General features: G+C 41.7%; 1 protein-coding gene across 12 annotated transcripts in view; it reads left to right on the top strand.

Moving 5' to 3' along the window:
- Mcc (MCC regulator of WNT signaling pathway) overlaps positions 1-22145 on the top strand; it is a 474765-nt gene that overhangs the window by 311333 nt on the left and 141287 nt on the right. Inside the window, exon 1 of one of the 12 annotated variants that reach the window (XM_039096849.2) lies at positions 136-329. The exons of the other annotated variants lie outside the window; for them this stretch is intronic. The gene's annotated coding sequence lies outside the window, so the exon portion shown is untranslated. Of the gene's footprint in view, positions 1-135; positions 330-22145 lie in introns of those variants that run through there. 12 annotated transcript variants of the gene reach the window in all.

Raw genomic sequence — 22145 nt, 5'->3', positions numbered from 1 at the left:
AAGCAGAGGGTTTCTGGAAGAGATACAGAAAGCACTGGAGGCAGAGAAGAGAGGCTGCTGCGTTTAGACCCTGTCGAGGAATTTGAACTTTTGTCTGAAGGTAGCCACTGGACAGTAGTGGTTGTTTCTACTTCCTCTTAGTGAGAGAGGGATATGCTTAGAATTGTATCACAGTGTTCATTATGCTTTGGAGAACTGTCAATGATGAAAGCTGGAAGCAGGAACCCTATTTAAAACCCTATTGCCTTGATTCAAGTAAGCAGTAGTCCTTCAACTAGCATGGTGATGGTGGGCATGCAGAGTGGACTGTTTCCAGAAAGATTTTTGAGGTGAGAATAACAGAAATTAAGAAGAATGAAAGTTATGAAGAAAGAACTTGTAAGGAACCCAAGCCCCTGACTTAGGCAAATGGTCCTCTATTACCTGGTTCTTGGCCTTATTTGTTTATTCAATTAAACTGGTTGGCTGACAGTCAATCTGGTGCATCTGTGGGGTGGTGGGCTTGCAAGGCAAGAAGGCAAGCTGAGTTTAGGGGTGTGGAGTCTGTTTTTCTGGTTAAGCCACTAAGATACATGGGCCTGGAGCACAAGGGAGGTGTTGACCCTTGTCCATGTTGATTTTGGAGATCAGTGTCTCATTCCTATGTGTTGGGGAATATTCTAGAGCTTAAGTAATAAATGTCTGGTTTTGCGAATTATGCTGCCAAAAATAGTCTTTGGGTTCCCAAGTGCTGCCCTCATTTACAGAAGTAAGTTTTTAAAGCTGGAGGTCGAGTAGCGCCTGTTAGTGTAGCTTTAGCCTGCTATAGCCTGCTCTATTGTGTTAATCCTTTCTGTTCTCTGGAAGTATTTTAATTTACAGGCAGAGGGCATTTGGGATGATTTCTTAGGGAGAAATTTAAATGCAAAACTACTTACCCAATTTAACACATCTTCCAGGGGAGGGGGAGACTATCTCTGATCCATTATAAGAAATGGATTTTTACCTTTCTTTCATTCTGTCCTTCTCTTTTCCTTACTTTCTCTCTTTTCTTTCTTTCTTTGCCTCCCTCCCTCCCTCCCTCCCTTCCTTCCTTCCTTCCTTCCTTCCTTCCTTCCTTCCTTCCTTCCTTCCTTCCTTCCTTCCTTCCTTTCTTTCCTGCCTTTTTGAGATTAGCCTGTTAGAACTTAACACAGGATGTAACTATCAAAAGTTGAGAGAATGTAGGTTTATTCCAGATGTTTGTGATCAGGGGCAGTAAAGTTGGGCCTGTTTAAAACAATAGTATTCAAGCATTTTCTTCTTTTTTAAAGAATTTATTTTCTCATTAATTGTGTGTGTGTGTGTGTGTGTGTGTGTGTGTGTGTGTGTGTGTGTGTGTGTAGGAGTATGGTATGTGCCTAGGAGACCAGAGATATTGATTGGGTTTCTCCAGAACTGGACTTACAGGTAGTTGAAAGCCACCTGATGTAGAACATTGGCACTGAACTATGGTCCTCTGCAAAGACATTGCACTCTAAATTGTAGACCCACCTCTCTAGCCCCTCAAACTTCTTTTTAAATCTACACTGTGCTAACCGCACACTAAATTCATTTCAAGATCCATTCATGGCCTGTGATCTATAGGTTGAAAAACATTCCTGAAAACTGCTCTAGGGGACAGAGCAATTGCACATGATCCTTATCTTTCTTAAAACAAAATACAGTTTCAAGTGTATTTTTATTTTTTTATTAAATTTTTATTAGATTTATTTTATTACTTACATTTCAAATGTTATTCCCCTTCCCAGTTTCCTGTCCATAAACCCCTATTCCCTCCCCTCCTCCTACCCCATACGGGTATTCCCCCTATACATTCCCCTTATAGTACCCTCCATATTCGGATGCAGGACCAAGGGCTTCCCCTTCCCCTGGTGCCTCAATAAGGCTATTCTCTGCTACATATGCAGTTGGAGCCCTGGGTCAGTCCATGTATATATAGTCTTTTGGTACTGGTTTAGTCCCTGGAAGCTCTGGTTGGTTGGCATTGCTGTCTTTATGGGGTTGCAAGCTCCTTCAATTCTTTCAATACTTCCTCTAATTTCCCCCAAGGGGGTCCTATTCTCAGTTCGGTGTTTAACACTGATGCCTGTATTGGACATGGTTTAGCTGTGTCTCTAAGAAGAGATCTATATCAGGTCCCTTTCAGCATGCGTTTTCTAGCTTCATCAATCTTATCTAGGTATGGTGGCTGTGTATATATGCGCCACATGTGGATTAGTCTCTGAATGGCCACTCCTTGACTCGCTGCTCTAAATTTTGCTTCCATATCCCCTCCTATGGATATTTTCACCGTTTTAAGAAGGAGCGGGAGCCTCCAAATTTTGGTCATCCTCCTTCTTAAGCTTCCTGTGGTCTGTGGATTGCATCTTGGGTAGTTCCAGCTTTTGGGCTAATATCCACTTATCAATGAGTGCATACCAAGTGTGTTTTTCTGTGATTGGGTTACCTCACTCAGGATGATATTTTCTAGTTCATTCCATTTGCCTATGAATTTCATAAAGTCATTGTTTTTGATAGGTGAATAGTACTCCATTGTGTAGATGTACCACATTTTTTGAATCCCTTCCTTTGTTGAAGGACATCAGGGTTCTTTCCAGCTTCTGGCTATTATAAATAAGGCTGCTATGAACATAGTGGAGCATGTGTCTTTGTTGTATGTTGGAGCATCTTTTGGGTATATGCACAGGAGAGGTATAGATGGTTCCTCAGGTACTGGAATGTCCAATTTTCTGAGGAACCTCCAGAGTGATTTCCAGAGAGGTCGTATCAGTTTGCAATCCCACCAACAGTGGAGGAGTGCTCCTTTTTCTCCACATCCTTGCCAGCATCTGCTGTCCTCTGAGTTTTTAATCTTAGTGATTCTGACTGGTGTGAGGTGAAATTTCAGGGTTGTTTTGATTTGCATTTCCCTTATGACTAAAGATGTTGAACATATCTTTAGGTGTTTCTCAGCCATTCAGCATTCCTCAGCTGTGAATTTTTTATTTAGCTCTGAAGACCATTTTTAATAAGGTTATTTGTCTCCCTGCAGTCTAACTTCATGAGTTCTTTGCATATTTTGGATATTTGAACTCTATCAGTTGTAGGATGGGTAAAGATCTTTTCCAAATCTATTGGGTGCCGTTTTGTCCTAATGACAGTGCTTTGTAGTTTGATGAGGTCCCATTTGTTGATTCTTGGTCTTAGGGCATGAGCCATTGGCGTTTTGTTCAGGAAAATTTCCCCAGTGTCCATGTGTTCGAGATTCTTCCCCACTTTTGCTTCTATTAGTTTGAGTGTATCTGGTTTGATGTGGAGGTCCTTGATCCACGTGGACTTAAGCTTTGTACAGGGTGTTAAGAATGGATCAATCTGCATTCTTCTACATGGTGACCTCCAGTTGAACCAGCACCATGTGTTGAAAATGCTATCTTTCTTCCATTGGATGGTTTTAGCTCCTTTGTCAAAGATGAAGTGACTCTTGGTGTGTGGGTTCATTTCTGGGTCTTCAATTCTATTCAACTGGTCTATTGGCCTGTCTCTGTGCCAATACCATACAATTTTTATGACTGCAGCTCTGTAATACTTCTTGAAGTAAGGTTTGGTGATTCCCCCAGAAGTTCTTTTACTGTTGAGTATAGTTTTCTCTATACTGGGTTTTTCTGTTAATCCAAATGAATTTGCAAATCACTCTTTCTATCTCTATAAAGAATTAAGTAGTAATTTTGATGGGGATTGCATTGAATCTGTAGATTGCTTTGGCAAAATGTCCATCTTTACTATATTAATCCTGCCAATTCATAAGCATGGAAGACCTTGCCATCTTCTGAGGTCTTCTTCAATTTCTTTCTTCAGAGGCTTGAGGTTGTTTTCTATCATACAGATTTTTCACTTGCTTGGTTAAAGTCACACTGAGGTAATTTATATTCTTTGGGGCTATTATAAATGGTGTGGTTTCCCTAATTTCTTTCTCGGCTTGTTTCTCTTTTGTGTAGAGGAAGGCTACTGATTTATTTGAGTTAATGTTATACCCAGTATAACATAATGTTGGGTCTTTGTGTGGTTTAGGTATAAGAGTAAATGTGCCTTCATAGAAGGAATTTGGTAGCTCTCCCTGTGTTTGAATTTTGTAGAATAGATTGGATAGTATTGGTATGAGGTCTTCTATGAAGGTCTGATAGAATTCTGCACTAAACCCATCTGGACCTGGGCTCTTTTTGGTTGGCAGACCTTTAATGACTGCTTCTATTTTGTTAGTAGTTATGGGGTTGTTTAACTGGTTTATCTGTTCCTGATTTAACTTCGGTACCTGGTATCTGTCTAGGAAATTGTCCATTTCCTGCAGATTTTCTACTTTTGTTGAATATAGGCTTTTGTAGTAGGATCTGATGATTTTTCGAAATACCTCTGATTCTGTAGTTATGTCTCCCTTTTCATTTCTGATTTTGTTAATTTGGACAGACTCTCTGTGTCCTCCCGTTAGTCTGGCTAAGGGTTTATCTATCTTGTTGACTTTCTCAAAGAACCAACTTTTGTTTCTGTTGATTCTTTCTATGGTCCTTTTTGTTTCTACTTGGTTGATTTCAGCTCTGAGTTTGATTATTTCCTGCCTTCTACTCTTCCTGGGTGTATTTGCTTCTCTTTGTTCTTGAGCTTTTATGTGTGCTGTCAAGTTGCTGATATATGCTCTCTCCTGTTTCTTTCTGTAGGCACTCAGAGTTATGAGTTTTCCTCTTAGTACGACTTTCATTGTGTCCCTTAAGGTTGGGTATGTTGTACCTTCATTTTCATTAAGTGCTAAGAAGTCTTTAATTTCTTTCTTTATTTCTTCTTTGACCAGGTTATCATTGAGTAGAGCATTGTTCAATTTCCATGTATATGTGGGTGTTCTTCCCTTATTGTTGTAGAAGACCACCTTTAGCTCATGGTGGTTTGATAGGACGCATGGGATTATTTCTATCTTTATGTATCTATTGATGCCTGATTTATGACCAATTATATGGTCTATTTTGGAGAAAGTACCATAAGGTGGTGAGAAGAAGGTATATCCTTTTTGTTTTAGGATATAATGTTCTATAAATATCTGTTAAGTCCATTTGGTTCATGACTTCTCTTAGTCTGTCTACGTCTCTGTTTAATTTCTGTTTCCATGATCTGTCCATTGATGAGAGTGGGGTGTTGAAATCTCCTACTATTATTGTGTGAGGTACAATGTGTGTTTTGAGCTTTAGTAAGGTTTCTTTTACGTATGTAGGTGCCCTTGTATTTGGGGCATAGATATTTAGGTTTGAGAGTTCATCTTGGTGGATTTTTCCTTTGATGAATATGAAGTATCCTTCTTTACCTTTTTTGATGACTTTTAGTTGAAAAATGATTTTATTTGATATTAGAATGGCTACTCCAGCTTGCTTCTTCCGACCATTTGCTTGGAAAGTTGTTTTCCAGCATTTCAATCTGAAGTAGTGTCTGCCTTTGTCTCTGAGGTGTGTTTCCTGTAGACAGCAGAATGCAGGGTCCTCGTTGCGCATCCAGTTTGTTAATCTTTTTATTGGGGAGTTGAGGCCATTGATGTTGAGAGATATTAAGGAATAGTGATTATTGGTTCCTGTTATATTCATATTTGGATGTGATGTTATGATTTGTGTGCTTTTCTTCTCTTTGTTTTGTTGCCAAGACTATTAGTTTCTTGCTTTTTCTAGGGTGTAGCTTGCCTTCTTATGTTGGGCTTTACCATTTATTATCCTTTATAGCGCTGAATTTGTAGAGAGATATTGTGTAAATTTGGTTTCGTCATGGAATATCTTGGTTTCTCCATCTATGTTAATTGAGAGTTTTGCAGGATACAGTAACCTGGGATGGCATTTGTGTTCTCTTAGGGTCTGTATGACATCTGTCCAGGATCTTCTGGCTTTCATAGTCTCTGCTGAGAAGTCTGGGATGATTCTGATAGATCTGCCTTTATATGTTTCTTGACCATTTTCCCTTACTGCTTTTAATATTCTTTCTTTATTTTGTGCATTTGGTGTTTTGACTTATTATGTGAAGGGAGGAGTTTCTTTTCTGGTCCAATCTATTTGGAGTTTTGTAGGCTTCTTGTATGTTTATGGGCATCTCTTTCTTTAGGTCAGGAAAGTTTTCTTCTATATTTTGTTGAAGATATTTACTCATCCTTTGAGCTGGGAGTCTTCACCTCTTCTATACCTATTATCCTTAGGTTTGATCTTCTCATTGAGTCCTAGATTTCCTGTATGTTTTGGACCAGTAGCTTTTTCCGTTTTACATTATCTTTGACCATTGTATCGATCACTTTTATGGAATCTTCTGCTCCTGAGATTTTCTCTTCTATCTCTTGTACTCTGTTGGTGATGCTTGTATCTTCAGCTCCTTGTCTCTTCCTTTGGTTTTTTATACCCAGGGTTGTTTCCATGTGTCCTTTCTTTATTGCTTCTATTTCCATGTTTAATTCCTTCACCTGTTTGGTTGTGTTTTCCTGGAATTCTTTCAGGGATTTTTGTGATTCCTCTCTATAGGCTTCTACTTGTTTATTTATGTTTTCCTGTGTTTCTCTAAGGGAGTTCTCCATGTCTTTCTTGAAGTCCTCCAGCATCATGATCAAATCTGATTTTAAATCTAGATCTTGCTTTTCATGTGTGTTTGGATAATCAGTGTTTGCTTTGGTGGAAGAATTGGGCTCCAATGATGCCACGTAGTCTTGGTTTCTGTTGCTTGGGTTCCTGCGCTTGCCTCTTGCCATCAGGTTGTCTCTGGTGTTAACTTGTTCTGCAATTTCTGACAGTGGCTAGACCTTCTTATAGGCCTGTGTGTCAGGAATGCTGTAGACCTGTTTTCCTGTTTTCTTTCAGCCAGTTATGGGAACAGAGTGTTCTGCTTTCGGGCGTGTAGTTTTTACTATCTACAGGTCTTCAGCTGTTCCTGTCGGCATGTGTCCTGTGTCTACCAGGCAGGTCGCTTGGAGCAGAAAAGTTGGTCTTACCTAAAAGTTGGTCTTACCTGTGGTCCCATGGCTCACGTTTCTCGTGGGGGCTGCTTTTGAGCTCTACGTGAGTGTGGCAACCAGGAGCGCCTGCACAGCCTTTTTCCAGAGACCCCGTACACTGGGATCCCAGATGGTGTTAGGTGTTTTCCTCTGGAATCAGAAATGTGGGCAGAGTGTAGTCTCTTCTGGCTTCCCAGGCGTGTCTCTCCACTGAAGGTTTAGCTCTCCTTCTCTCAGGATTTGGGTGCAGAGAGCTGTTGATCTGTCCCTTCAGGTCTGGGCGGTGTCTGGACCGCGGGTTACCTGCCGCTCCAGTGCCCATGTCTTCTGGTTCCCAGAGGCCATATACAGTTTCCTCTTGGGCCAGGGATGTGGGTTCGGGTGGGCAGTATTCGTGGTCTCTCCCGCTCTGCAGTCTCAGGAGTGCCCACCTGTCTGGGCAGTGAGCTCTCTCTCTCAAGGTGTTTGGGAGCAGGGAGCTGTGGGCCAGGATCAGAGATGTTCGGGCTCCATCCAAAAACTGGAAGTGTCCAGTCCCAGAGGAATTTTGCCTCGGTGTGTCTTGAGTCCACCAGGCAGGTCGCTTGGAGCAGAAAAGTTGGTCTTACTTGTGGTCCCTCGGCTCAAATTGCTCGTGCAGGGGGTGCTTTTGAGCTCTCTGTGAGGGCGGCAACCAGGAGAGCCTGCACTGCCTTTTTCCAGAGACCCCGTGCACTGGGGTCCCAGATGGCGTTAGGTGTTTTCCTGTGGAGTCAGAAATGTGGGCAGAGTGTAGTCTCTTCTGGCTTCCCAGGCGTGTCTCCCCGCTGAAGGTTTAGCTCTCCCTCCCAAGGGATTTGGGTACAGAGAACTGTTTGGTCCCTTCAGGTTTGGTCGGGGTCTGGACCAGTGGGGGGGAGGGGGGCTGCCGCTCCAGTCTCAAGTGTATTTTTAACAATGCCATGTGAGTGATCTCTAATTAATCTTGTTCCAGCAAATTTGCAGCCATGTACAAATCTCACACAGCCTTCTGCCCCAGTTATGGAACTAGTCAAACAAGGCTTTTGAAATTGATGCCTCTGTCATCATCTTTACTTTTCTGTCACTATTTCCCTTCAGTTTGAGTGGCTAATTGAATACTTACTACAGTGATCTAATTTGCATTCTCCCCATCAAACATGCCAATCTGTGAATAGCTACATTAACTTAGTCTTCCTGGAATGTACCCAAATGCTGAATGTGGATTTAGTTTCTGAGGGTTAGTCCATTATCATCATGGCAGAAAACATGGCGACACACAGGTAGACTTGGTGCTGGAGAAGGAACTGAGAGTTTCTACATCCAGATTGACAGGCAGCAGGAAGAGAAAGTCCCCGGGCCTGGCTTGAGCATTTGAAATCTCAAAACTCACCCCTAGTGACACACTTCCTCTAGCAATGTCAAACCTCCTAATGCCATTCCATAAGCAAAATATATGAGCCTATGGGGGCCATTTTCATTCAAACCAGCACATTCAGTGTTAAGGCAAGTGCCTGCTTGTTTGAACTGAATAATGTTCCCTTGGTATGAACTGTCCATTGTCATGTTTCTATGGTCTTCCATTCTTGAACTTGGAGAAATGGTATTAAATATTTTCTCATAGGATTTTCCCCCCTCTTTAGATGACAATTTTTTTTATTTCTTCAGTATTCAGACAGTTTCCCATCTTACTTTTCAAGGTCCCGATGTGGTGTAGATGACTGTACAAAGACTGTAAGATGGGTTATGGAGATAGGGAAGAGGGGCCTTCCTCATCTCTGGGTTCTCGGAACAGAGTAAATACCCAGCACTAGGACTTCCGTTGTGATAAGCAGACCAGATGCCTTTGAAGCTCTCTGTGCCTAGAAACCACACAGTGTCTGGAGAATTCTTTACTTGCTCTTGGGAGCTGCCCAATGACTAGCTGTTCAGTCATATGTGACACTGAGCCTTCTGTTTGGGTTTCTACGTTGTGCTTATATGTGCATTTTGGTCTTTGTTGTCTGATTGCTCAACTGAACTTTGACACATTTTGGGGTAACAATGCAAGCCAATGGGGATGGAGCGATAACACATTTTAAGCCTCTTCCTCTCCCTCCTCCTCCTCTTCCTCCTTCCTTTAGTCATTAGGTTGGAGAGAAAAACTCCTTATCTGACTGGAAATTATCTCCTACCTGTAAATACAGAGTAGGCATGCTTTGCAAACTTGTCTCAGGATGCAGTAATTGTGATTAGATGTTTTGTGCTAGCTGTAGGTGTCTGGCTAACTGTCCAGAACATGGCCAGACTCCCCTCACAAAACAGAAATCAGTCGTACATGCATCAGGTGTTTAATGCCAAAGCTTTGGAAACACATTTACCCAGTATCTCAATGGAGTTCCAGTTCATGATGCAGAAAACCCAAGAAGAGATGCAAACAACATTCACCCTACAAGCTTAGAGTTCTTGCTAGTACTTGGTCTAGAAGTATCTGCATCTGAGCCTCAGGATCCAAATACCCTTAAAGTTCAGCATCTCTGAAGGCTCTTGTGGAGCAAAGACCATAGATATAATTGCTTGCACTCTAAGTAAAATGCATTCACAGAGGAACTGCAGTCCCTAACATGACATTTTTTTTTTGTTTTGGTTGTGACAATATCTCTTTATGCAGACCTGATTGGCCTGAAACTCACTATGTAGACCAGGCTAGTCTCAAATTCACAGAGAATTTGCCTGCCTGGGGGGTGCTGGGATTAATGATGTTTACCACTATGCCTCGCATGGACATGACTTCTTATTAACCTTTGTAAACAAAGGCAGGCATATTAAATGGTGGTCAGGGTAACTGTAAAGAGTCAAGTGTGGCAGTGACCTGTAATGTGCCATGTGACATTTTCAACAAGCTTGTAATACAACACTTCTGTAAGCCCTGTTAGACTTCCATGTCCCTGGAAATTGGGGTGGAATCAACATTAGCACCCATAGGACAGATAAATAGGTGGGGGTAGAGACATATTGGGAACTGAGGTAATTTAGCAGTTGAAACCAAAGGAGAAGTGAGGCTCCCTTTCATTTATGCACTTCTGAGTTTTTCAGAAATGTAACTTCTTGAAAAACAGAAAAAATGTATGCTGCCTCATTCTACAGGAGAAATGTGATTCCACCACAGAGCAGAAAGAATGTCCATCAAAGAAGAAAATGAAATCTTGAATAAAAGAATCACTTAAATCTTATGATATAAACAAAGGAAAAATTAAGATAGCATATTAATTGTCTTTTTAAAAACAATATCTTATGTGTGGTGTGTGTATGTGCTTGTATATGTGCATCTATGTGTCTGTGTGCCTGTGTGTCTCTGTGTGCATGTCATGCATATGTGTGTGTGTGTCTGTGTGTGTGTGCCTGTGTCTGTAGTGCATTCTATGCAAGTTCATATGTCCCAAAATACATCATATGTGTAGCTGTAAAATTATAAAGAAGGGCTATCTTTTACTCCATACTAGATCCGACACTGCAATGCCTCAAGATATCTGGTAGATATCTTGCCAGAAACACACATCCCAATTTCCTGGTGGCATAGTGTCTCTAGCCGCCACACATTCTCTTAAACTTAAATTGCTACATGAAAGAACATACAACACAATAACCTCTGATCCAGTTGATAAGATATAATTGCTCACCTAAACATACAAAGCCCTATACACATCCATCCCTTAAGAATATTCATAACAACCTGTAAATACAGAGTGGAATTTTAATGCCAGTCTCCATGTTCTCTCCATGGCTTCTTCTCTTTCCCTCTTCAGTATCCTCCTCTTCCCTCAAACTTTTCTCCCACCCATCCTTCCTTCTCTTCCAATGACAGGCCTCATTCTATCTTGTACCTGCCTTCACCTGTGTAATGACATCATCCCACACATATGTGGAAGTCGAACAACAGCTTTGTACAGGTGGCCTCTCTATCCATCTTTATGTTGTTTCTGGAGATCCAACTCAGATCATCAAGCTGTGTGACACCCACCTAATCATCATTCCATCTCCTCATATTAACTACTTCTGCCCATAAAGATTTTGTCCCTGTCCTTGGAAAACAAATAACAACAACCAGAGAATCCTTTATGCATTTTGCTAAAAATCCTATAACATTTGTCTCAGAGTGTGGGTGTGTGGTTTACCTGTGTAGTTCTGCCATTGTAGCTGTATCTGAAGAATGAGGTACTTATCATCTCAGAAGAAATACTCTATGTAGCCAGAGTGAAGTTGGGCATTGCATAATATCTAGAACAGAATAGAAGCAGGTTATTTGTGCCAATCTTGTGCATATTGCTGGCTAGTATCTAAATTGCTTCTTGCTGTCTGAATAGCTACTATTAAAGAAATGAAGCAGTTTCTTTCCTAGACAGCCCTCTGGTTGTTCCTGCAAAACACTCACTTAGGAGAGCCTGGTCGCACAACTTTTCATTTTTCTTCTAGGGCATCCCACTTGCAGGGTGGAGGTGGTACACACCTTTCATCACAGCACTCAAAGGTAGAGACAGGTGGATCTCTGTGAGTTTGAGTCTAGCCTGTTCTATAGAGCTAGCTCTAGGATAGTGAGGGTTACACAGAGAAACCTTATTTTAGGGGGGAAGGGGGAAGAGGGAGAAGAGGGGGAAGAAGACGAAGAAGTTTTCTTCCCTTGTGTCTCCTCATAGTCACTATAGAGAACTTCTTTGGAACTTGTACACTGAAGCTCTTACCTCCATACCTGAGCAGTATAACAGGATCTGAATGAGAGTATTCTTTTGGGGATGCTTGCCGTTGCTGCTTGAGGATGACATTCAAGGATTTGACACAACTGGGCACAGAAAAACAAAAAACCCCATAAGGGAATGTCTTTCAAAGGACTATTTTGTTCTGTAAACCTTATTCTGTTCATTGCCATTTCCTTGTTTTTCATTCTCCTTCTGGGTTTCTTGGGTTCTGGAAGAATGATTGTCGGTGTGGTGTATATGGCATTTCCATCTGCTGTACTCTTCCCCTCCCACTTGGGTTCATTTCCTTCCCTCACCCTCCTTACTTATCACCCAGGAGATTCAAGCATAATTCATATTGCTATCTCCTCTTCCTCTGTCTCCAAGACAGAATATAATGGATTTGGGATGGTGACACTTCCAACATTTCTGTGATGGAGGCTCCTGGGATGCTCTGGGTCTGGAGCTGGGGAAAAGAGGAGAGGAGAGGAGGAAAACAGACTTTCCCTTGTTTAGTTTAGCCTTCTTCACTCAGCTTACACCATTTTCGATTGCTTCTACTGAGTTCCCTGCAGAATGTTACAGAGACCATCGCTGTCTGGGCAGATGCTTCCTCGTGACCTAGTATGCATTCTGCGTGCCCTTTGCCTTGCACACTGTATGACATAAAATTAAGCCAGGAACAGAGCTTTGCAACAAAGTCCGTGGCACACCCACACTCTCCCTTCCTCTCCCTTCCTCACCCCAGATCTTTTTGCTTCACCCCTGCCTGCTAGGAGAGTTTTAAGCAAAAGAGAGCAACAGGCACATCTGGAAAGCATGTTTTGCTATTCCCTGTGCCCACTATTTATTTTTGCATCCAATGTGTTCTAGAATTCAACTCACCATGGGACAAAATTTTACTGTCTTATGATTTACACCATATATGTGTTTCATCTTTGGTTTAAGACATGACCTTTCTATGTAGCTCAGAATACCTTCAAGCTCAAAGTCCCTCTGCCTCATCCTGGGTGATGGGATTATAGATATGCTCCCCATGCCTAGTTTTATACTTATCATCCAACATACTCTAAAAACGTATTTCTATGGAAGATAGCTTATATTTTTTTTACCAACCTTTTAAAAATGTGTGTTTCTGAGTCTCTATGCATTAGCTGTCATGGGGAATAAAGTTCAAGTGTTTTTGGTTTTGTTTCTTCCTAGAAAGTTTCAAGGAACAGGTCGTGTGATATGGTGATATAAAACTAAATGGATGTGAAAATAGGCTAAGCATCTGGAATTTATCTGGGAAAAGGCACATTTTTAGCAAAATCTTAAGACAGGCTGTACATGCGAGTAGGAATACCTTAGAACTTCCTTGTTGCCATGGTGATGAGCATGTACAACATAAATAAGCTGGAAGTAGGCTTGCAGTGGCTAGCAGTGGCCTACCTACCACTGCACCAGGTATGTGAAATGTGTCACAGTGAAACTCAGTGGCTGTTTCCCCTGGAAATGACTTGATGGTTTTATACATTTTTGGTGAACACAAAATCGCACCCAATGAATTTAATTCCTAGAATGAGATAGGTTCACTTACAAACTTTAAAAATCTTGGGTCAACGGGCAACTTCTGAATATTTAGGTTCCTTTAAGATGGTTATTGGATAAGATGGATAGTGCTAGATATTGTTTGTCTTTCCCGGAATGGGGAAATATGTCAATTCTGTAAAGAATCCAGACATTTGATTCAGATTTAAGGCATTAGTTCTCTTTATTTTTTCTGCACTAGCCTGTTGGGCTATGGGAAGGGATGCTATCTATCCCTTCTGGTGTCCATCTCTTGGAATCAATGCCCATCTTGGTTGCAGCCATTCTCTGTATAGTCTCAGACCCTGAAGATATGAAACCATCACAGGTCTTGGCTGCCACACATTGGAAAATGAAGCATGTTCCCATTGCTGTGAGGAATCACAGACAGAAAGCCTGTGTTGTGTGATGGCTTCTGGTTTGGTTTTTTTTTTTTTCACATGCAAAGAAGTGCCCTCTGTTATTTCTCTGTTTGCTGACTTAGCTTTTTGCCCCAGTGCATACTGGTATAAAATGAGAGAGCCATCAGACTGGAATGGATTCCAAGAGGCTGCATTCTATAAACTCCCAGGCAAGACTGCACCCACATTAGTGCAGGGAAAGGAGATTCATTCCTGTCTGGAAAGGTTTTCCAGGAGAGCAATTCCATAGCCCTGCCTACTGTCTAAGATGTAATGAGCTTCACTGTCAGCCTGCAGGCTTCATGCTGAAATGTAAACCCATTATCTCTTGCTGCATTAGCTGCTAGTACTTGGAGTTCAACCTGTGCTTGTCAGCTAGTGCTAATTTGTCCTCCCTCCTTTCCCTTGAAGCAGAGTAATCTCCTTCAGACTTGTTATACTTTCCTGGGAGCCCAGAACTAAGCTTGATGTCATTGAATGTGGCACTGAGATGGGTGGACAGACCAACTGGCAGGCTTCAGATACATAATCCCATTATACATTTCAAATGAGCTTTGCCCTGAAACTGTAACTTTACTAATACTCTCTCGTAATTGGTGTCTCAGAAGTTTGTGTCATGATAACTCTTTGGTCCTGAAGAGGCTTCTCCTGAATTATCAGGCAAAAGTTCTTTCAAGCCACTGTGTCGGGTCCCGAATCTAGTGATTCAGTGTGAATTCCTTCAGGGTGAGGCTCAGCTGGAACAGTTCAAGCCCTTATTTTTAGTGGTACCTGCAGCATCTCTCTTCACTATTGCACTTAGACATTCATCTCTGATCTTAGTCTGGGTTGGGACTATTCTAGTTCTAAATAGCTTAGAATAGTCTAGAATGCCTTCATTTGTTTTCCTTGCTCTCAGTAAACAAACTGAAGCAACTTTAGAGATCCTCTGGGATTGCATTCTAGTGCTTGTGTCTACAAGGAGTTAAGACTAGACAGGATAGACATGGAAGCAAACTCAGGGACTAGATGGACCTCTTCTACTATGCATGTTTTATCTAATGGTCAGGCTAGCTTCCTGAGTCTCAGAAAATACATAACCCTTCCTTGAGACTTTGCTTTTTACCTCTGTATAACTGCAGGAGAATTTTAGATCGAGAAGGAACCTATTCAGAAACTGTGAGGGATGAACATCTCATATGAGGTTCTGTCACCATGGTGGACAATGGGTTTGGAAGAAGCTTGCTTGCACTTGACTGCTGTGTGTTCTTGGCTAGAATCCAGGGCTTCCCCTTACTCAGAAACAACTGATACATATATACACCCAATGCAGTGTTTCCTGAACCTTCCACAGTAGGCTCTTGTTACCTTGCTTCTTCTCAGGGTGTTGAGAAGTACTTTCACAGCAGAAGAGTAAAGATTTAGGAGTCTTCTCTGTGTCTTTTACTGTCTCTTGCTGTCTCCCCTATAGTTAGTGAAGTTGCTACTATGCCTACTCTATTAGCTTGAGAGTTGGCCTGGGTACTGAGAGGAGGGAAAAAGAAAGAAAAAGAAAATTATTTCATAAGAGTGTGTGCTGGCAAGGTTTCAAATGATAAAATATAAGTGGAGGAGAAAAGGGAGGGTCCATGCTGTGTGTTAAAATAATGCTGAGCTGTTGCATGCCTGTCTGAATTGCTGTTGTGTTATGGTTTCTAGACACAAAGTGGGAGGACAGGCTGGCTTCAAGGAAGAAGCACTCCTCAAGGAAAGGGACTGGAATGCTGTCTAACCAGATGCAAACCACAGGCTTCTGTGGCTCCCTTGCACTGAGCTGCAGCTCAGACAGCTTTGGGATTTGGCAAGGGATTGAGAAGCACATAGGCCCTGACTGGACTAGTGCTGGCAGATGGGGGAGGGGATATCTGCTTTGGTGGGTGCATGGCTCACTCACAAGAACGGACTCCTTCCAGCTAGAACAGCTTTTGCTTGGCTCTAGACTTAAGCATGCCTTTGCCTGTGGCATAGCCTCTCCTTTCTTTAAACATCATCAAAGAGAGAACGTAAGAGCTTACTAGAGTATTTTTACCTCCCTGGTTATACTATATAGAGGGCAGTGATAGCATATAGGTTTATTTATAGTCTCCAGAATGCTTAGTAAGTAGGGGCAAGGAAATTAACCATGTTCATGGTGCAAAGAGGACATCAAAAAGCTACCTGGACACTTTGCAGAGGCAGCCTGGGAATGGTACCTGCATTTTGGTACCATTTATTGCAGACTTGCAAGTAGATATTTCAGCCAAAAAGGTGCCCTATATTAACCATACTGTTTCATACAAGATATAGTAAGTGTATTTAAAAAAAAACTTGTCAGCTTTTGTATAGCTGATAATGATCTGTAGATAATGTGGGTAAGGAGAATGTATGTTCTTTCTATTGGATTTTAATTTTTGTCTCAATTTATTCATTCAATAATCATTGTCTGTCTTGTCTACTGACTGGTTCCAAGACTCCTAATATTTCTCCCACCACAGAAGCCTCCTGGTAAAACCATTCATCCGAAACAAAAACCAAACCAAATCCATAATGTTAGATACTATCAAGTGCTGTGAAAAAGAAATAGAAAATAATAAAAGGCTAGAAAATGCTTGTGACTGAAGGAAAACTTGTCTCTCATGGTCAATGGGAAGTAGGTGGAGACAGTCAGAAGAATCAAAGGAATGTCTCATTTCTATAGGAAATAATAATCACCAAGTTATTGGATATGTATGTTCCTAATAGTGTGTGTGGGGGTTGTGTGTGTCAACCTCATACCCCCAGTGTATATCACACAGTTTTTCAGCTCACCTTTTACCTTCACTCTCATGAACAGGCCATTGTGTCCTAGATCACAGTAAATCTTTCATTTCTCTTTTGCCTTTGAGATACGGTATATGGTAGCTCTTTTTGAGGTTGGTGTGTATGTTTTGATCATCTCACCTCAAAGGACAGGAGCAAGCAGGAAGTGGGGTGTGGATTAGGTGTGGTAGGGTGATGTCTCTTCACAGACTGTCAGGGATTATTGTGCTGTGTGTGCCTTCCTGCCTACCTGCCCACCCAGTGGGATGGGGAGCTTGTGATTCAACTTCATGTGTTGAAAGGCAAAGTATAGATTACCATGATTAGTGTGATCTAGGTTGCCCTGTGGAAGAGTGTCAACTTGATTGTTTTACAAAGGATTGTGTAAAGTGGGAGACAGGAGAATGACCTACTATTGCCTTCAAAGTCCAATTTTTATCTTAGCACCTTTTAGGAGATAAAAGGAAGTCACATGTCCATGATGGGCACAGTGGTCAAAGCCATGCAGCTAGCTGTTGGGCAGCTGGCTTTGTGATCTAGAATTTTACCCGTAGCACTTGGTTCTACCTCTAGAACTTTGCATGCGTTAGCATTGTGCCCATTTACAGATGAGCAGAGTGAGGCTTCAGCTCTGTTCCCCAAGGACAGGGTTTTGTATGACCTTATCCATTATTTTGCTGCTCTCCTTAGTTGCCTAGACTCTGCTTTTCCCAATATTCTTCCTGTTCTGAGATCAAGGTGATCCAGGGTTGGATGACGCCAACTAGGTTAGGGTCATTTGCAAAGAGAGACAGTTTGAATCCCAATCTTTTCTTCTTTTCTATCCACTCACTTTCTCTGAAGCTATCAGCAAGGCTGTTCAAGAAGCCAGAAAGGAGTAGAGTCGAAGTCTATCTCCTCTCTCCAGGCTGGAGGCTTTGGATTAGCTACAGCAAGGATCTAGGAAGTAGCCCATCAATCCATCAGCATGCCTTGGGGAAATCAAGCCAGCCAGGGCTTGCCTGTGCCTTCACTGGAATAGGGGCATGTCCTGGCAGCAAGTCTTTGACAAGTATTTTATTTAAATGAAATAATGCATATTAAGGTATCATTAATAAGCTAGAAATACATTTAGAAATAATTGTCCTGAATTCTTGAGTAATCAACAGAACATCTGGTCCTGAACTTCAATTGACAGTCTGGAAGCATATACTTTGAGTGACAAGTGAAGCCCTGTGTGTGTTTGTGTGCATGTGTGCAGATGTACACACACATGTTCTCTGAACCTTCACCTGCTTTCCCCAACAAAAGACATTGTTTTCCTTCCTCTCTCTCTCTCTCTCTCTCTCTCTCTCTCTCTCTCTCTCTCTCTCTTTCTGTCTTATACACACACACACACACACACACACACACACACACACACACACACACACAAAAGCCCAGGGTCCTTCAGAGTGCTTCAGCCATCACTGTAAAATTACACTGGACTATTCCGATCTGTGGAGTTTATTGACTGTTGCACCATTAAAAGTACTTGGTTTTCTCTAGAATGGGCAATTCAATACCTCCTAATTGGATCGATATAAAAATTTATGAACAATGAAGTCCTTGTCAAGAAACTCTGTTACTCATGTTCATGTGATTCTCGGTGGGAGTTTCTGCCCCAGGGATCACATTTGTATTTAGTGTGCACTGAAATATTCATGTTCCTTGATTAGCTGGGCTTAATTGTTATATCCTTATCCACTCCATGATGTGTCATTAGAGTGCAGCCACCTTGAAATGTAAGCAGGGACTGCCTGTCTATTGCAGTATCATTTTGTCTGAATGTGTTTCTAAAACTCTTTGAATATCACTTAATTTTGTGTTCTTATTGAAAGAAAACAATACAAAATGTACTTCATGGAGAATACTGTTGCTAATATTTAATAGCAATAGTAATAGCTAGAATACACTTAAAATATAGATATAAATATTCTACTGATCAGATATTTTTATAGTTCAATATCTTATGATCAAAGTAAACAAACAGCTAGTATTTAAGAGGCACAGCCATTTGAAGGGAAATGTGGTTTTACAAGGGATCTGAGGACACTGGTGTGCCTGCCTTCATAGGTACCCAGACCTTGGGCAGGTGTCTTGGCACCATCACCTGTGAAACACATTCTTACCTAATGGTAACCTGGTATCTAAATGTTGAAAGGGCTTTCTGGAACTGGATTTTAACCTAGGTTCTCCAAGGAACGCCAAGGCTATTGACCTGTCAAGGGCATTGGCAGAAAAAATAAAGAGAGAAAAAGTTGCTACTTTGTGAGTTGACCAAGGGCAGCGGCAAGTGATTTGCATGCAGCATGCAATCTTGTAGATGATGCTTAATGAGGTTTGTTTTTTTTTTTTATCTTTATTAACTTGATTATTTCTTACTTACATTTCGATTGTTATTCTCCTTCCTGGTATCCGGGCCAACATCCCCCTAACCCCTCACCCTCCCTTTCTATAAGAGGTTCCCCTCCCCATCCTGCCCCATTACCACACTCCCCCCAACAATCACGTTCACTGGGGGTTCAGTCTTGGCAGGACCAAGGGCTTCCCCTTTCACTGGTGCTCTTACTAGGCTATTCATTGCTACCTATGAGGTTGGAGCCCAGGGTCAGTCCATGTATAGTCTTTGGGTAGTGGCTTAGTCCCTGGAAACTCTGGTTGGTTGGCATTGTTTTTCATATGGGGTCTCGAGTCCCTTCAAGCTCTTCCAGTCCTTTCTCTGATTCCTTCAACGGGGGTCCCGTTCTCAGTTCAGTGGTTTGCTGCTGGCATTCACCTATGTATTTACTGTGTTCTGGGTGTGTCTCTCAGGAGAGATCTATATCTGGTTCCTGTCAGCCTGCACTTCTTTGCTTCATCCATCTTATCTAGTTTGGTGGCTATATATGTATGGGCCACATGTGGGGCAGGCTCTGAATGGGTGTTCCTTCTGCATCTGTTCTAAACATTGCCTCCCTATTCCCTGACAAGGGTATTCTTGTTACCCTTTTCAAGAAGGAGTGAAGCATTCACATTTTGGTCATCCTTCTTGAGTTGTATGTGTTCTGTGCATCTAGGGCAATTCAAGCATTTGGGCTAATAGCCACTTATCAATGAGGGCATACCATGGGTGTTTTTCTGTGATTGGGTTACCTCACTAAGGATGATATTTTCCAGTTCCCTCCATTTGCCTAGGAATTTCATAAAGTCATTTTTTTTAATAACTTGAGTATTTCTTATATACATTTCGAGTGTTATTCCCTTTCCCGGTTTCAGGGCAAACATCCCCCTCCCCCATCCCATTCTTTATGGGTGTTCCCCTCCCCATCCTCCCCCCTTGTCACCCTCCCCGCAACAATCTAGTTCACTGGGGGTTCAGTCTTAGCAGGACCCAGGGCTTCCCCTTTCACTGGTGCTCTTACTAGGATATTCATTGCTACCTATGAGGTCAGAGTCCAGGTCAGTCCATGTATAGTCTTTAGGTAGTGGCTTAGTCCCTGGAAGCTCTGGTTGCTTGGCATTGTTGTACATATGGGGTCTCGAGCCCCTTCAAGCTCTTCCAGTTCTTTCTCTGATTCCTTCAACAGGGGTCCTATTCTCAATTCAGTGGTTTGCTGCTGGCATACGCCTCTGTGTTTGCTGTATTCTGGCTGTGTCTCTCAGGAGAGATCAACATCCGGCTCCTGTCGGCCTGCACTTCTTTGCTTCATCCATCTTGTCTAATTGGGTGGCTGTATATGCATGGGCCACATGTGGGGCAGGCTCTGAATGGGTGTTCCTTCTGTGTCTGTTTTAATCTTTGCCTCTCTATTCCCTGCCAAGGGTATTCTTGTTCCCCTTTTAAAGAAGGAGTGAAGCATTCACATTTTGATCATCTGTCTTGAGTTTCATTTGTTCTAGGCATCTAGGGTAATTCAAGCATTTGGGCTAATAGCCACTTATCAATGAGTGCATACCATGTGTGTTTTTCTGTGATTGGGTTAGCTCACTTAGGATGATATTTTCCAGTTCCGACCATTTGCCTAGGAATTTCATAAAGTCATTGTTTTTGATAGCTGAGTAATATTCCATTGTGTAGATGTACCACATTTTCTGTATCCATTCCTCTGTTGAAGGGCATCTGGGTTCTTTCCAGCTTCTGGCTATTATAAATAAGGCTGCAATGAACATAGTGGAGCACGTGTCTTTTTTATATGTTGGGGCATCTTTTGGGTATATGCCCAAGAGAGGTATAGCTGGATCCTCAGGCAGTTCAATGTCCAATTTTCTGAGGAACCTCCAGACTGATTTCCAGAATGGTTGTACCAGTCTGCAATCCCACCAACAATGGAGGAGTGTTCCTTGTTCTCCCCATCCTCGCAAGCATCTGCTGTCACCTGAGTTTTTGATCTTAGCCATTCTCACTGGTGTGAGGTGAAATCTCAGGGTTGTTTTGATTTGCATTTCTCTTATGACTAAAGATGTTGAATATTTCTTTAGGTGTCTCTCAGCCATTTGGCATTCCTTAGCTGTGAATTCTTTGTTTAGCTCTGAACCCCATTTTTTAATAGGGTTATTTGTCTCCCTGCGGTCTAACTTCTTGAGTTCTTTGTATATTTTGGATATACGGCCTCTATCTGTTGTAGGATTGGTAAAGATCTTTTCCCAATCTGTTGGTTGCCGTTTTGTCCTAACCACAGTGTCCTTTGCCTTACAGATGCTTTGCAGTTTTATGAGATCCCATTTGTCCATTCTTGATCTTAGAGCATAAGCCAATAGTGTTTTGTTCAGGAAATTTTTTCCAGTGCCCATGTGTTCCAGATGCTTCCCTAGTTTTTCTTCTATTAGTTTGAGTGTATCTGGTTTGATGTGGAGGTCCATGATCCACTTGGACTTAAGCTTTGTACAGGGTGATAAGCATGGATCGACCTGCATTCTTCTACATGTTGACCTCCAGTTGAACCAGCACCATTTGCTGAAAATGCTATCTTTTTTCCATTTGATGGTTTTGGCTCCTTTGTCAAAAATCAAGTGCCCATAGGTGTGTGGGTTCATTTCTGGGTCTTCAATTCTGTTCCATTGGTCTATCTGTCTGTCTCTGTACCAATACCATGCAGTTTTTATCACTCTTGCTCTGTAATACTGCTTGAGTTCAGGGATAGGGATTCCCCCTGAAGTCCTTTTATTGTTGAGGATAATTTTAGCTATCCTGGGTTTTTTGTCATTCCAGATGAATTTGCAAATTGTTCTGTCTAACTCTTTGAAGAATTGGATTGGTATTTTGATGGGGATTGCATTGAATCTGTAGATCGCTTTTGGTAAAATGGCCATTTTTTACTATCTTAATCCTGCCAATCCATGAGCATGGGAGATCTTTCCATCTTCTGAGGACTTCTTCAATTTCTTTCTTCAAAGTCTTGAAGTTCTTATTGTACAAATCTTTTACTTGCTTGGTTAAAGTCACACCAAGGTACTTTATATTATTTGGGTCTATTATGAAGGGTGTCGTTTCCCTAATTTCTTTCTCGGCTTGTTTCTCTTTTGTGTAGAGGAAGGCTACTGATTTATTTGAGTTAATTTTATACCCAGCAACTTTGCTGAAGTTGTCTATCAGCTTTAGTAGTTCTCTGGTGGAACTTTTAGGATCACTTAAATATACTATCATATCATCTGCAAAAAGTGATATTTTGACTT

This window comes from Rattus norvegicus, chromosome 18 (genome assembly GCF_036323735.1).
Source record: "Rattus norvegicus strain BN/NHsdMcwi chromosome 18, GRCr8, whole genome shotgun sequence".
Taxonomy (NCBI): domain Eukaryota; kingdom Metazoa; phylum Chordata; class Mammalia; order Rodentia; family Muridae; genus Rattus; species Rattus norvegicus.
This window is presented reverse-complemented; position numbering and strand designations above follow the sequence as displayed.